A 16589-nucleotide genomic window follows, 5' to 3' on the forward strand; every position below is an offset into this window, starting at 1 on the left:
CCCTCTCAATATTGATGGTACAGGATAGCGTCTCTCCTCCAGCAGTCACTCACAATTTCCCTGAGAGCAGACCACTGGATCTGCACAGGAAAGATGTTGTCTGTTGCTTTCCAGCCCAGTACAGCAGGGACAGAACTCCAAAGTCACACAGCTCTCAAAAATACTTTGTACTTGTTCCACAGCAGAACCTCAGGTTCACAAGAGGAAGGGGTTAACACCCTTACAAACATTCTGGAAGCAAACAGTCTTTACAGAGTCCAGACTCCTTGCTTCTTATCAGCTGCCTCACATTGCGTTGTCATGAACTGGGGGTTTTTGGTTTCCCCCAGTTCGTCAGGGGGATTTATTTTATCCCACTTTCCAGTTCCGGTTTGGAACTTGCAGCTGTCTGGCGCCCCCCTTTCCCTCAGGTCAGTAAGGGAACTACACCTAGGATAAGTAGTCACCAGAAGGGCTGCCTTGCTGTGTACTAGCTATCTGGTATGCTGCAGTGAGGGCGATATAACTATTCCCAGTCTCAGGCAGAAAATACACTTATAAGTCTCCGTCCATCATTGCCAGAGTCTCCCCAAAGCCCAGAACACTTCACTGCCACCAGCTCCTGATTTTGTGATTAATATCGGGTCAGGAGCCAACCCAATCAGTAGCGTTGACTTAGTTTGGAGGTCGTTCCAATAAGTTATTAGAGCAAGGAAAACAAAGCTAGTAAATATTATAGCTTTTACTCCAAAAAAGAAATAGGCAGTGTTAACAAAAATAAATGAAAGATGTTACAAATGAGACAATTACAATATGTACAAATGATTACAAAATAAAAATGAATTAAAGAATAACTTACATGTTTCAGTTACTGGCAAGCTATGTGGAGATGGTTGGTGGGGGGAGGGGAACCGTCCCTATTCCTCAGGTATAACAGCACAGCCTCTCGTGGCTTCTTCCCAAGGCAAAAGACACCCTCCTAACTCGACTTCATAATTTTATACCCTCTGTTCATGACTTCACTGAGTGGGTGGAACTATGGAACGTACGCCTCTTTTCGGAAGTTACCAAAACCTTATTAATTCCATATCTCTGGCAGGAAACCTCGAAGAGCGATGGTGGGACTATTGTAAGGTAGCAAGCAGGACCTGATTAGGCAGAAATCCATTTCACGGATTCTGCTGGTGCTGGAGCTTAGAAAACTCACTGGGTGTTGGTTTTACCGATGTAGATGCCGAAAATGTGAGATTCACACCTATATCAATAATTGGGGCCATTATATTTCATTTTTAAGAACCCAGTCTTAGACAAAGAATGACCAATGTGCTTGAGACTGCTTTCAACCAGTTTGGGGGGGGAGTCATAAAACTTCTCTCACGTTACAGTTGTGTAGCAGGGGAAAGGGAGGGGGCTGGAATCACACACGCATTCCTGAGATAGGGGAAGGAGGGAGGTAGAGAAAAGAGAGCTGCAGCTTGAACAAAAGCGGGAGCTGTATGGGGAATCATAGCTGCAGCATGAAAGTCACATACTAAGAAAATGTAGCAAAGCTGAGTATGCGTACATATTCTCACATGGCAGTCTTTCTGCTTCTAGCAGCATCATCCTTCAGTGTCCTGTACAGCAGACACTAAGCCCCACCCCCCAGCACACAGTTTCCTGGGCTTTTGTTCTCAGCTCAGACATGTAAACGTAGCAGGGTCCTATTGCTCTCCTGATGCCATTACAGTTCACACTCTCACACTAGGCACAACAAGCAGGAAGATATAACTTATCTGCCTGCTAGTTTTTAGGCCCATAGTAAAAAAATAGTCTTGGATGAACCCTTTAACCCCTTTACCCACAATGGTGGTTTGCCCGTTCATGACCGGGCCAATTTTTACAATTCTGACCACTGTCCCTTTATGAGGTCATAACTCTGGAACGCTTCCATGGATCCTGGTGATTTTGACATTGTTTTCTCATGACATATTGTACTTCGTGTTAGTGGTAAAATTTCATTGCTATAACTTGCGTTTATTTGTGAAAAAAACAGAAATTTGGCGAAAGTTTGAAAATTTTGCAATTTTCCAACATTGAATTTTTATGCCCTTAAATCACAGCGATATGACAAAAAACTTAAAAAATAACATTTCCCACATGTTTACTTTACATCAGCACAATTTGGGAACCAAAATTTTTTTTAGTTAGGATGTTATAAGGGTTAAAATTTGACCAGCGATTTCTCATTTTTACAACACCATTTTATTTTTAGGGACCACATCACATTTGAAGACACTTTGAGGCATCTATATGATAGAAAATACCCAAAAGTGACAACATTCTAAAAACTGCAACCTTCAAGGTGCTCTAAACCACATTCAAGAAGTTTATTAACCCTTCAGGTGCTTCACAGGAATTTTTTGAATGTTTAAAAAAAATGAACATTTAACTTTTTTCACCAAAAAATTACTTCAGGTCCAATTTTTTTTATTTTACCAAGGGTAACCGGAGAAATTGGACTCCAAACATTATTGAGCAATTTGTCCTGACTACGCTGATACCTGATATGTCAGGGGGAGCCACTGTTTCGGCGCATGGCAGAGCTCAGAAGGGAAGAAGCGCCGTTTGACTTTTTCACTGCAAAATTGGCTGGAATTCAGATCGGACACCATGTCACATTTGGAGAGCCCCTGATGTGCCTAAACAGTGGAAACCCCCCCAAGCGACCCCATGTTGAAAACTAGACCGTCCAAGGAACTTATGTAGATATGTGGTGAGAACTTTGAACCCCCAAGGGCTTAAAAGAAGTTTATAACGTACAGCCGTGCAATTAAAAAATCATATTTTTTCCACAAAAATGATCTTTTCACCCCCAATTTTTATTTTCCCAAAGGTAACAGGACCCCAAAAGTTATTGTGCAATTTGTCCTGAGTATGCTGATACCCCACATGTCAGGGTAAATGACTATTTGGGTGCATGGCAGACATCGGAAGGGAAGCAGCGCCATTTGACTTTTTTGGCTAGAATTGAGATTGGACGCCATGTTGGGTTTGGAAAGCCCCTGATGGGCTCCACAAACCCTCCACAAATGACACCATTTTGGAAACTAGACCCCCCCAAGGAACTTATATAGATGTGTGGTGAGAATTTTGAACCCCCAAGTGCTTCACAGAAGTTTATAACGCCCGGGCGTGAAAATAAAAAAATCATATTTTTTCCACAAACATGATCTTTTAGTCCCCAATTTTTTTTATTTTCCCAAGGGTAACAGGAGAAATTGGACCCCAAAAGTTGTTGTCCAATTTATCCTGAGTACGCTGATACCCCATACACTACCGCACAAAAGTTTGGGGTCACCCAGACAATTTTGTGCTTTCCATGAAAACTCATACTTTTATTAATCAAATGAGTTGCCAAATAAATTTAAAATCTAGTCCAGACATTGGCAAGGTTCGAAATAAAGATTTTTATTTGAAATAATAATTTTCTCCTTCAAACTTTGCTTTTGTCGAAGTATGCTCCTTTTGCAACAATTACAGCATTGCAGACCTTTGGCATTCTAGCGGTTAATTTGCTGAGGTAATCTGGAGAAATTTCACCCCATCCTTCCAGAAGCCCCTCCCACAAGTTGGTTTGGCTTGATGGGCACTTTTTGTGTACCGTACGGTCAAGCTGCTCCCACAACAGCTCAATGGGGATGAGATCTGGTGTCTGCGCTGGCCACTCCATTACAGATAGAATACCAGCTGCCTGCTTCTTCCCTAAATAGTTCTTGCATAATTTGGAGGTGTGCTTTGGGTCATTGTCCTGTTGTAGGATGAAATTGTCTCCAATCAAGCGCTGTCCAAAGGGTATGGCATGGCATTGCAAAAAGGAGTGATAGCCTTCCTTATTCAATATTCCTTTTACCTTGTACAAATCTCCCACTTTACCAGCACCAAAGCAACCCAAGACCATCACATTACCTCCACCATGCTTGACAGATGGCGTCAGGCACTCTTCCAGCTTCTTTTTAGTTGTTCTGCGTCTCACAAATGTTCTTCTGTGTGATTCAAACACCTCAAACTTGGATTCGTCTGACCATAACACTTTTTTCCAATCTTCCTCTGTCCAATGTCTGTGTTCTTTTGCCCATGTTAATCTTTTCCTTTTATTAGCCAGTTTCAGATATGGCTTTTTGTTTGCCTCTCTGCCCTGAAGGCCAGCATCCCGGAGTCGCCTCTTCACTGTAAACGTTGGCACTGGCATTTTCCGCGTACTATTTAATGAAGCTACCAGTTGAGGACCTGTGAGGCGTCAGTATCTCAAACTACAGACTCTAATGTACTTGTCTTGTTGCTCAGTTGTGCAGAGGGGCCTCCCATTTGTCTTTCTACTCTGGTTAGAGCTTGTTTGTGCTCTCCTCTGAAAGGGAGTAGGACACACTGTTGTAGGAAATCTTCAGTTTCTTGGCAAATTCTGGCATGGAATAGCCTTCATTTCTAAGAGCAATTATAGACTGTCGAGTTTCACATGAAAAGTCTTTTTTATGGCCATTTTGAGCGTTAAATGGAACCAACAAATGAAATGCTGCAGATTCTAAACTAACTCATAGGAAGTTCAGGTTTATAGCTTCTCTAGTCAGCCAAACTGTTTTCAGCTGTGCTAACATACTTGCACAAGGGTTTTCAAGGGTATTCTAACCATCCATTAGCCTTTTTACACAGTTAGCAAACACAAAGTACCATAAGAACACTGGAGTGATGATTGTTGGAAATGTGCCTCTGTACACCTATGATGATACTGCATTACATTCCAGACATTTGCAGGTAGAATAGCCATTTACCACATTAACAATGTATAGAGTGTATTTCTGATTCATTTAATGTTAGCTTCATTGGAAAAAACTCTGCTTTTCTTTCAAAAATGAGGAAATTTCTAGGTGACCCTAAACTTTTGAACGGTAGTGTATGTGGGAGAAAACTACTGTATGGGCACATGTCGGTGGCTCGGAAGTGAGGTAGTGACGTTTTGGAATGCAGACTTTGATGGAATGGTCTGCTGGTGTCATGTCACGTTTGGAGAGCCTTTGATGTGCCCAAAAGTTGTTGTCTAATTTGTCCTGAGTACGCTGATACCCCATATGTGGGAGAAAACTACTGTATGGGCACACGTCGGGGCTTGGAAGGGAAGTAGTGACGCTTTGGAATGCAGACTTTGATTGAATGGTCTGCGGGTGTCATGTCGTGTTTGGAGAGCCTCTGATGTGCCTAAACTGTTGAAACCCCCCACAAGTGACCCCATTTTGCAAACTAAACCACCCAAGGAACTTATCTAGATGTGGTGAGCAGTTTGTACCCCCAAGTGCTTCACAGAAGTTTATAACGTAGAGCCATAAAAATAAAAAAATCATATTTTATTTCCAAAAATGATATTTTTGCCCCAATTTTTTAATTTTCCCAAGGGTAACAGGACAAATTGGACCCTAAAAGTTGTTGTGCAATTTGTCCTGATACCCCATATGTGGGGTAAACCACTGTTTGGGTGCATAGCAGAGCTTGGAAGGGAAGGAGCACCGTTTGACATTTTCAATGCAGAATTGGCTGGAATTGAGATCAGACCATGTTGCATTTGGAGATCACTTGATGTGCCTAAACAGTGGAAACCCCCCAATTCTAACTCCAACCCTAACCCCAACACACCCCTAACCCTAATCTCAGTCCTAACACTATCCCTAACCCTAGCCTTAACCATAATCCTAGCCCTAACTCTAACCCTAGCCCTAACCCTAACCCTATTGGGAAAATGGAAATAAATACATTTTTTTTTATTTTATTATTTTTCCCTAACTAAGGGGGTGATAAAGGGTGTTTGATTTACTATTAATAGCGGGATTTTATGTTTGGCAGCTGTCACACGCTAAAAGACGCTTTTTATTGTAAAAATAGTTTTTGCATCACCACATTTTAAGAGCTATAATTTTTACATATTTTGACCCACAGAGTCATGTGATGTCTTATTTTCTGCGGGACGAGTTGACATTTTTATTGGTACCATTTTCGGGCACGTGACATTTTTTGATTGCTTTTTATTCCGATTTTTGGGATGCAGAATGAACAAAAACCAGCATTTAATGAATTTCTTTTGGGGGGTGCGTTTATACCGTTCCGCGTGTGGTAAAATTGATAAAGCGGTTTTATTGTTCGGGTCAGTACGATTACAGCAATACCTCATTTATGCCTTTTTTTTATGTCTTGACGCTTTTATGCAATGCAATGCAATGCAGGAAAGATCTTTGAACAAATTATTAAACAACATGTATGTCAATACCTGGATAAGAATGAAGTGATTAAGCAGAGTCAGCATGGGTTTGTAACTAATAAGTCATGTCAGACTAATTTAATTTCCTTCTATGACGGTATTACTGATTGGGTGGATCAAGGAAATGCTGTAGATATAGTATATCTTGACTTCAGCAAAGCATTTGACAAAGTCTCTCATACAATCCCTATTGAAAAAATGACTAAGTATGGAATGGACAAGGCAACTGTTAGATGGATTCATAACTGGCTTAGTGATCGGACCCAAAGAGTGGTCGTAAATGGCTGCACATCCAGTTGGAAGAATGTCTCAAGTGGGGTACCACAGGGCTCTGTCCTGGGCCCTGTATTGTTCAACATCTTTATCAACGATTTAGATGAAGGAATTGAGGGTAAACTGATTAAATTTGCTGATGACACAAAGCTAGGAGGGATAGCTAATACTAGAGAAGAGAGAGAGAGGATTCAAAAAGATTTAAATAAACTGGAGAAGTGGGCAGCAACTAACAGAATGGTTTTTAACAGGGAGAAATGCAAAGTACTACATCTGGGCAATAAAAATGAAAAAAGCATATATAGAATGGGAGGAATAGGGCTAAGTGACAGCACATGTGAAAAAGACTTGGGTATACTAATAGATCACAGACTGAATATGAGTCAACAGTGTGATGCAGCAGCAAAAAAGGCAAATGCAATTCTAGGATGTATTAACAGAAGCATACAGTCTAGATCACGTGAAGTCATTATTTCCCTCTACTCCTCTTTGGTCAGACCTCATCTGGAATATTGTGTCCAGTTTTGGGCACCACATTTTAAAAAAGACATCAACAAACTGGAGCAAGTTCAGAAAAGAGCGACCAGAATGGTGACCGGTCTGCAAACCCTGTCTTATGAGGAAAGGTTGCAGAATTTGGGAATGTTTAGTTTGCAAAAGAGAAGACTGAGAGGAGACTTAATAGCTGTCTACAAATATCAAGGGCTGTCACATTGTAGAAGGATCAACTTTATTCTAATTTGCACAAGGAAAGACTAGAAGCAATGGGATGAAACTGAATGGGAGGAGACACAGATTAGATATTAGAAAAAACTTTTTGACAGTTAGAGTGATCAATGAGTGGAACAGGCTGCCACGAGAAGTGGTGAGTTCTCCTTCAATGGAAGTCTTCAAACAGGCTGGACAGACATCTGACTGGGATGATTTAGCGAATCCTGCTTTGAGCAGGGGGTTGGACCAGATGGCCCAGGAGGTCCCTTCCAACTCTACGTTTCTATGATTCTATGATTCTAAAACAATTTTATATAAAAAATAATTATTTTTGCATCGCTTTATTCTGCAAGCTATAACTTTTTTATTTTTTTGCTGATGATGCTGTGTGGCCACTCATTTTTTTGTGGGACAAGATGACGTTTTCAGCAGTACCATGTTTATTTATATCTGTCTTTTTGATTGCGCGTTATTACACTTTTTGTTCGGCGGTATGATGATAAAGCATTGTTTTTTGTTTTTGTTTTTTATTTTTATTTTTTAAGGGGTTCACTAAAGGGGTTAACTAGTGGGACAGTTTTATAGGGCGGGTCGTTACGCATGCGGCGATACTAAATATGTGTACTTTTATTGTTTTTTTTTATTTCCAAAAAATGAATTTATTAGGGAATATTTTTTTGTTTACTTAGCGATTTTTTTATAAATTATTTTTACACTTTTTTTTCACTTTATTTTATTGTCCCGGGGGGGACATCCCTGTCATGTATCAGATTGCTGATCTGACAGTTTGGACAGCACTCTGTCAGATCAGCGATCTGACAGGCCCTGCTGCAGACTTCCTCGTGCCTGCTCTCTGCAAGCACTGAGTAAGCCTCCTTCCTGCAGCCCCCGAAGGCCCCCACGGCCATCTTGGATCCGGGGCCTGCAGGGAAGGAGGCCCCCAGAGCAACGCAGCAAATCGTGCTGCGCTGGGGGTCTCAGGGAAGCATGGAGGAAGCCCCCTCCCTGCCGTTGCTTCCTTAATCCCCCGGTACACTGCGATCATGTTTGATCACAGTGTGCCAGGGGTTAACGTGCCGGGGGCGGTCCGTTACCACCCCAGACACATAGTGGCTGATCGCTGAGACGTACTGTCCCGTCCTCGGTCATAGGGGCCAGGGTACCGTGGACGGAATAGTACATCTCATGTCATAAAGGGGTTATAGATAGAATCTGCAAAGGAGAAAACAGGTGGAAAGTACAAAATACAAATCAGTTAATGGGACAACAGCTTGTACAGAAAAGTCCCAAGAAATTATTGATGGGCGAATCTGATGGAATTCGATTTACAAATTAGTCCAGACTCCAGAGAATAATACAGTTATGTAAAAAAACTATATATATATATATATATATATATATATATATACAGGGGTGGATTAAGGGTAGCCAGGTCCCTGGGCTGTTCAGACTCTGTGGGCCCCCCGGTCATGTGACAGGGTCATGTGACGGGGTCGGGAGGTCACTAGCTTCCATGACGCATATGGTGCGTCAAGGGGCGGAAAGGGATTAAATACTGAGGTAAAAAACTCAGCAAATACATAACGTATGCACGAAGTAAAAACACCAAATTCTCAGTGAGTCCATGAGACCTTACAAATACTGAGCGAAAACTCACCAAATACTCAGCGTGTGCATGAGGCCTTATAAATACTGAGGTAAAAACTCACCAAATACTCAGCATGTGCACAAAGCCTTACAAATACTCGAAGGCTTCCATCCAGCATCTAGTCCTGACTCACCTGTACCTAACATCGAAACCAGCTAATAGTCTGCAATCACCTGCTGACCTGGACCCATGACCTGTCAGACAAGTTACTTCACATGAGTTACACAGAGGCTTCTGCTTCATGAACTTCCCCAGATAGAAGAAGTAGCCTCCGATGTGCAGCCTGTGGCCGGATATACAGGAAGAGATGCTCCTCGTCACGGGCTGTGCCCAACATGGCAGCAGAGGGGTTAACGTCGGAGACAAGTCGCCGTCTCCTCAGACACTGGACACGATGCTGCATCTGGCTATGAACAAGCGCACATTGCGCAATGTTAGTCATGTCCCAGATGTTCAGCATGTGGAGGACCAAGGTGGGACAAAAAAGACCCCAGGACTGGAACAGGAGCATGGGAAAATGGACGGCGGTTGGAGGGGCACTTCCCACATATAACAAAGTTGACGGAAACAGACGACTTCTACTATGATGATTGGTCACCGGCCGCCCGACTACACCCATTTCACAACTAGTCACACCCATGTCCACGCCCCAACCACACCCATTTAGCACTACTGATCACACTGACTGGTACTGAGGGCACAGTGGCTGGCATTATGGGCACAGTGGCTGGTACTTTGGAAAAGAATGAAAGAACAGAGAGAGAAAAAAGAAAACAGAGAGAGAGAGAAAGGAGAGAGAAAGAAAGAAAAGAAAGAAAGAACGAAAGAGAGAAACAGAGAAAGAATGAAAGAATAGAGAGAAAGAAAGAGGGGACAGAAAAAAAGAACAGAGAGAGAGAAAAAAAGAAAGAGGGGAAAGAAAGAAAGAACAGAGAGGGAGAGAGAAAGAAAGAGGGGAAAGAAAGAACAGAGTGAGAAAGAAAGCGAAAGAAAGAACAGAGAGAAAAAAAGAAAGAAAGACAGAGAGGGAGAGAGAAAGAAAGCAGGGAAAGAAAGAACAGAGAGTGAAAGAAAGAGAAAGCAAGAACAGAGAGAGAGAAAGAAAGAAATAGGGGAAAGAAAGAACACAGAGAGAGAAAGAAACAGAGAGAGAGAAAGAAAGATTCTTTAAAGATACTATACCAGTCCGGCTCACATTGTAGTGCCCACCTGAGCCTCCTGGAGCAAGACATATCATGATCCACTCACATGGCTGACATCCCTGAGTCCAAGGCGATCCCGCTGTCTGCGCTGTCGGAGGAGGACATGGTGATTATCTGAAGCATTCACTGAAGTGCCTCCATGGTTCCGTCACAATCTCCACCAGAAATTACCTATTTTCTGGTCAGTTTCCAGAATGTCACTTCCGATGGAATGTCACGTGCGAGTTTTCAAGTGCTCCTCGGGGCTCCGCCGTGTACTCCTTTGTCTGCGGGAAAAGTAAATCCCGATCGGGGCAGACTCTCAAAATCTGGGACGGTTGGGAGGTATGAATGCTCCCCATCATACATCTTGTACACGCATGGCTCCGCACACCTCATATACACACGGTTCCTCTTTGTATGCCTCGTACACACACGGCTCCACTCCGTACACCTCGCACACACAGCTCCACTCAGTACACACATGGCTCCACTCTGTAAACCTCGTACACATGCGGCTCTGCTCCGTACACCTTGTATACATGCAGCCACGCTCTGTACACCTTGTACACACATGGCTTGGCTCCGTAAACATTGTACACATGCGGCTTTGCCCCATACACCTCGTACACATGCGTCTCCGCTCAGTAAACACACGGCTCAGCTCCATACACTTTGTACACACAGGGCTCTGTTCCGTGTACCTCGTACACACGCGGCTCCGCTCCGCACACCTCGTACACACACGCGGCTTCGTTCCGTACACCTCGTACACACACGTGGCTCCGCTTCGTACACCTCGTACACACACACGGCTTTGCTCCGTACACCTCGTACACACACACGGCTCCGCTCTGTACACTTCATAGATGCGCGGCTCCGCTCCGCACACCTCGTAGATGCGTGGCTTCGCTCCATACATCTCGCAGAAGCGCGGCTCTGCTCAGTACACCTTGCACACGCACGGCTCCGCTCCATACACCTCGCAAGCGCGCAGCTCCGCTCCGTACACTTCGCACACGCGCGGCTCCGCTCCATACACCTCCTAGACATTCCTCTCCACTCCGCACACCCCATACATGTGCGGCTCCGCTCCGTACACCTCGCGCACACGCGCGGATCCACTCCGTACACCTCGCACACACACGCAGCTACATCCACCCTGTAAACCTCTCCTGACCCCACACATAATTCCCTCATTCAGCACCATGATAATCAGCACAGCAGAGTCCTGCAGACACCAGGGCTGTGCACACTGGGTCTGTCATGAGGCCCCTGATCATGTGACCCCTGACTCCTCCCCTCCTGTGACCTCATCACAGGCCCTGTGATTTATCAGTGTGGGGCTGCGGTGGCCGGAGGGTCTGTCTGGGAGGGCAAGGATGGGGTTGGTGCATGGGGGGCGTGGAGCTATGGTGGCAAATTATAATGGGGCAATTTACCTTGGGCTGGTGGGCCCCCCACACCACTGGGCCATGGGCTACCACCCAGATTGACCTCCTTATAATCCACCACTGTAATATATATATATATATATATATATATATATACACACACACATATTTACACATACATACACACACACCTTGTCCTCACCTGTCATCATCATGAAACCTTGCAGGAGTCCAGGGGTCTGCTTGTCATCTTTGATCTGGTCATGGTAGGGTCCCCAATGGGCTATCTTTAGCGTCTTACAGTGCCCGTCATTTTCAGCTTCATTGGGCACTCAGCTTTTTCATGGTCTCCAGTGCTGACTTCGCTGTAACGTAATAACATCACTAGAAGCTCGTAATGATGACGTATGACATGCATCATGCACTAGTCAATGCAGGAGATCCCAAAGGTACTCAGCACCAAAAGACACCATACAGAGCACAGTGAAGACCACACTGCTCACCAGAACAAAGAAAACCGATGAGTGCTGGGAATTATTATTATTTTTTTAACCCCTTTCTAACTTATTTGAATTTGATAAAATGGAGGCCAGCATTTTCGCTAAATTTGCATGAATCGATTTGCATAAAATTTGTGTTCTGGTGAATTTTTTTTTTGTGAAATTTGAGGCAATTTCAATTTGCCTCAAAGTGATTCACTCATCTCTAACAGCTATGCTTTAATTTAGATAATTAATATCAATACATCTGACATAAATTCCACATAACTCTCTAATATGTTCCTCAACCTCAAATAATTCTAAACACTAGGTGGCACTGTAGAATACTGTACTTCATACATTAAAAAAATGTGATTTTGCTTAGTTTTGTTCTTGAGCTCATGCCCTGGTGACAGCACACTGTGAGGACAGGCATGGTATTACAATACATTCTTACATCCGTGATATTAATTTAAAACATTAAGGTCAGATGAAAAGTTATTTTCATGCAAGAAATAAAAGTGACATAATATGAGAGTGTACAAATGTAATAGACTAGACACAAATTGCGATCCATTAGAGACATCTTTCGGAAGGAAATCACAACTCTAGGTGGAAATTCCTTTTTCTTCGCACATTATATGTATTCATGTATTCCTTTTTGTTTCAGTCATCTCTTAAGAAATTAATGAATGTCACTTTTATGGCAGTGACTAAAGGTCAGGCTGTCATAATGCATCCCAAGTCTCATTCACACTTTTCTTTCAAAAAATAAAATGTGTTCCACATAGTATTTGTTATTGCTTGGCCCAAAATAATCTGCTAGAGTAATACAGAAGGCAAAACTCTCCTTTGTACTTAAAGGAAATCTGTTACCAGATTTCAACATATTAACCACATACAGCTCTTAGATCTGATGAAGCTGCTGTACTTACTTTGAAAATCCTCATCAGAATAGCTTTATAATTCTTTTATTAATATGAGTATGTTATGAGTCCAGCTATAGAACGAGAGCTAAGACTATGAGACCTTTAATAATGGATGTAGTTTGTATTGTGAAATCTGGAAGCAGATCCACTTTTAAAGAGTAAATGCACAATTAGAATTTTTTTTTTTGGGAGCTTTCCTAGAAATTAGATTACTTTCCCCACTACAATAAACACTTTAATTTACATACATTAATGAAAGTGCCTGCTTTGTCTGCTTACTTATAACAGACCCTTTGTTGCGATTCACCCAGATTTACCAGCCACATAGTATATACACAAGTTAGACCAGTCCCGTTCTGGGATCCATAAATGTGCAGTTGCCAATGCGCATGCGCGGACCAGTCAGGGTGCATTGTCCACACATGTGCATTTTTTACTGCACATTAACATGAAGAAATGGGATCTTCCATAACTTTTTATGTTTTTATATTTGGAACCTCCTTGCCCAGTTATTTCCCAGGTTCTTATGTGAGGTATGGTCTGTGGCCTTCATGGCTAGCTTTTTATTAACAAGATTCATGGAGTATGGATGTGGTGTCATTTGATTGACACATGCAGATAGAAGAATATGGAGATACCAGGCGAAAGGTGCTCCCACAGTATCAAATGAAAATAATATCAGGAATAAAAAAATATATATATTTAAAAAATACAATGCGTTGGTTGGTGATATCAAAGACATCAACTTCCTGTTTGTGGCACATTAGTATATGGGAGGGGGGAAACTTTTCAAGATGGGTGGTGACCATAGCGGCCATTTTGAAGTCAGCCATTTTGGATCCAACTTTATTTTTTCCAATGGGAAGAGGGTCATGTGACACATCAAAATTATTGAAAATTGAACAAGAAAAGCAATGGTGTGCTTGGTTTTAATGTAACTTTATTCTTTCATTAGTTATTTACAAATTTATGACCACTTATAAAATGTGTTCAAAGTGCTGCCCATTGTGTTGGATTGTCAATGCAAACCTCTTTTACCACTCTTGACACACACTGATAGCAACACTGCAGAAGAAATACTAGTCTAAGTTGCTGGAAAAACTCAGGGAACGTGCCATCTGCAGTGCATAAAGAGGGCAACACATCATCATGTAACAATTTCAGATATCCAGTGGCATTGAGGTTTCCATTGATGATGAATGGCCCCACTATCTTTGTACCCCATATACCACACCACACCATACATTACGGGTGTCAGGTCCGAGCATTCCTACATGAAGTTTCCTGGAAAGTGGATTGATCGTCATGGGCCAGTTGAATGTCCACCAAGGTCTTCAGATCTGACCCCCTTAGACTTTTATCTTTGGTGTCATCTGAAGGCAATTGTGTATTCTGTGAAGATACAAGATGTGCAGCATCTGAAACAACGGATACTGGAAGCCTGTGCTAGCATTTCTTCTGTTGTGTTGCTATCAGTGTGTCAAGAGTGGGAGAAGAGAGTTGCATTGACAATCCAACACAATGGGCAGCACTTTGAACACATTTTATGAGTGGTCATAAACTCGTAAATAACTCATGAAAGAATAAAGTTACGCTAATGTAGTAGGGTGGGCCGGACTGGGGGGTGGTCCCTTGCTCACCGCGAACAGACGATAAATACATGAGACGGAGGCTGATTTTAGGTACAACAGGTCCGAGTTTATTGGCTGTCTCCCTAAGAACCTCAGCAATCCACCGCAGCACTTCCACAGCTCTCCGTATTCAGGCCCGGGTACCTGGACTTCTCTACAGTTGTAGTGACGTTTCTGTACAGCTCAACTACTGGGGCTGCTCTATGCCTTTCCACCGCCAGCACTTCACCGGTCAAAGGTCGTCATCAATTTGGTACCCCCGAGGCCTCGTCTGTTCTGTTCTGCGGTTCTTCGTGTCGGGGTCACCCCCCAACTTTCCTTCTCCTCAGTCCCCTTAGTTAAGTTCTCCACACAGCACACACTATGTCACAGACTCCTCTCCTCTTGAGCTCCTCCCAGGACTGGAACTTTCTGGAACCCTCCTGTCCTATTTATAACTTTCCCGGTCCCTATAACTCCGCCCCCATGACCAACGGTTTCTCTAGCCATAAGCTGCTGTCAAGTCCTAAACTCACACTCTCCCCTGCCATCTTGTGGTCAACCCAAGATACTGCACTCAATCTACACTTTTCCCAGCTGTTTTCCTAGTGTAATTACAAACATGCGCCTTCAGTGCACAAACCATCCCTTCTTCTTGCTGACAAGTCCGTCCGTCAGATCACCTACACCACACTCCCCCTTCCTTTGTCTATTGTCGTCCTCGACAATCGTATACCCTACCTTCATCATTCTGAAGCTTTCCTACTGTCTGTTGTTGGACCGGTTGTTGGGCCAAACCCACCATATGCGGGGGCCGAACCAAACTGGGAGCACCATGCTCCGAGCATGCTACTCGCCGGCGCGCACACCACATGACAACTTCTTCCCAGTTGGGCTAGGTACACCCGGATTTCTCTACGGCATGTACCTCCCACTACTCTCCCCTTCTGTCACCCTCAACTGTCCGGAACGCCATGACCGAGGCCTTACGCCTACCAGGTCATTGTCAGTGTCCGCCTATTCTCCTGGGTGTCCGTGGTGTCAGGGACCTGGCTTGGGACCACTGTCTGATTCCATATCTTTCGTCTCTTTATCCTTCAATTTTAAACAAGTCATGGTCAGCGTCTCGGTCACACAGACCCTCTGTCACACAGACCCCCATACCCGGGACCTGTTGCATATCTCGTATGCATATTATACATTAAACCAACTTTCTAATAGCATAAGTAACCCTTTCTTTTTTCTTTTTTTTTTCTCTTTTACTTTTTCTTTAAACCAACATAAGAACAAAACAGGCATACTTCCCCTTCCTTTGACATAAGTACTTCCCCGTATGCGTCCCCGCTGTGTCAGGAGAAAACATCTTTCAACAAAAAAAAAAACATTTCTATTAACATGGACGTAGAACTGTCCTGTGAAATGCACAACGGTGCATCGAATTCCCGGTAGTCCGGGCCATCTCCTGATGGCCGGTGTTCCGCCAACTTAGCAAGGGACTCCACAGCCGTGAAGTCCCGGGATATTTGGGGTGTCTCTGGGAGTCCTTTTACAGGGGCACGTAGTCTTCAGGACAAGCGATCACTGCAATGGCGTAGTAGACTTGGGGGCAGTACTCCTTGTAATAAGAGATCCAGTCTCCTTCCTGCAGAGCCCGGCCATGACGGATGGAACTCACATTCAGATACACCTTTTGACCAGTGGCGAGGTCCCGTATGAATCCATAACCTTTCTCCCTGTTCGTATGCACCAGCCGCCCGATGGAACGTGGAACCGCCCTGCCAGCCTCCCCTTTCTCATGAAGCAGCCCCCAGATCTCCCGCTCTCTGGCCTTCTTTTTCTCGATGACCTCCGCAACCCAAGCGGAGGGTCCGGTATAGGCCGCAGAGTTTGGTGGGTGGGCCACGGTCGAGGGCGGGGTAGAAGCGGCCGCAGGCTCTGGTGGTGAGTAGGCCCCAGCCAGCTTTGACAGTGAAATCAGTGGGGCCGCGGGGGGAGGCCGCAGCTGGAACCAAGGTGGCCACGGGCTCTGGCAAATCAACCGCAGGCAGAGCCGCAGATGGAGCAGCGACCACAGACCCTGGTGATACAACCGTGGCGGCTGA

The sequence above is a fragment of the Dendrobates tinctorius genome, unplaced genomic scaffold (assembly GCF_039654945.1).
Source record: "Dendrobates tinctorius isolate UK_male_01 unplaced genomic scaffold, ASM3965494v1 ptg000086l, whole genome shotgun sequence".
In the NCBI taxonomy this organism is placed as follows: domain Eukaryota; kingdom Metazoa; phylum Chordata; class Amphibia; order Anura; family Dendrobatidae; genus Dendrobates; species Dendrobates tinctorius.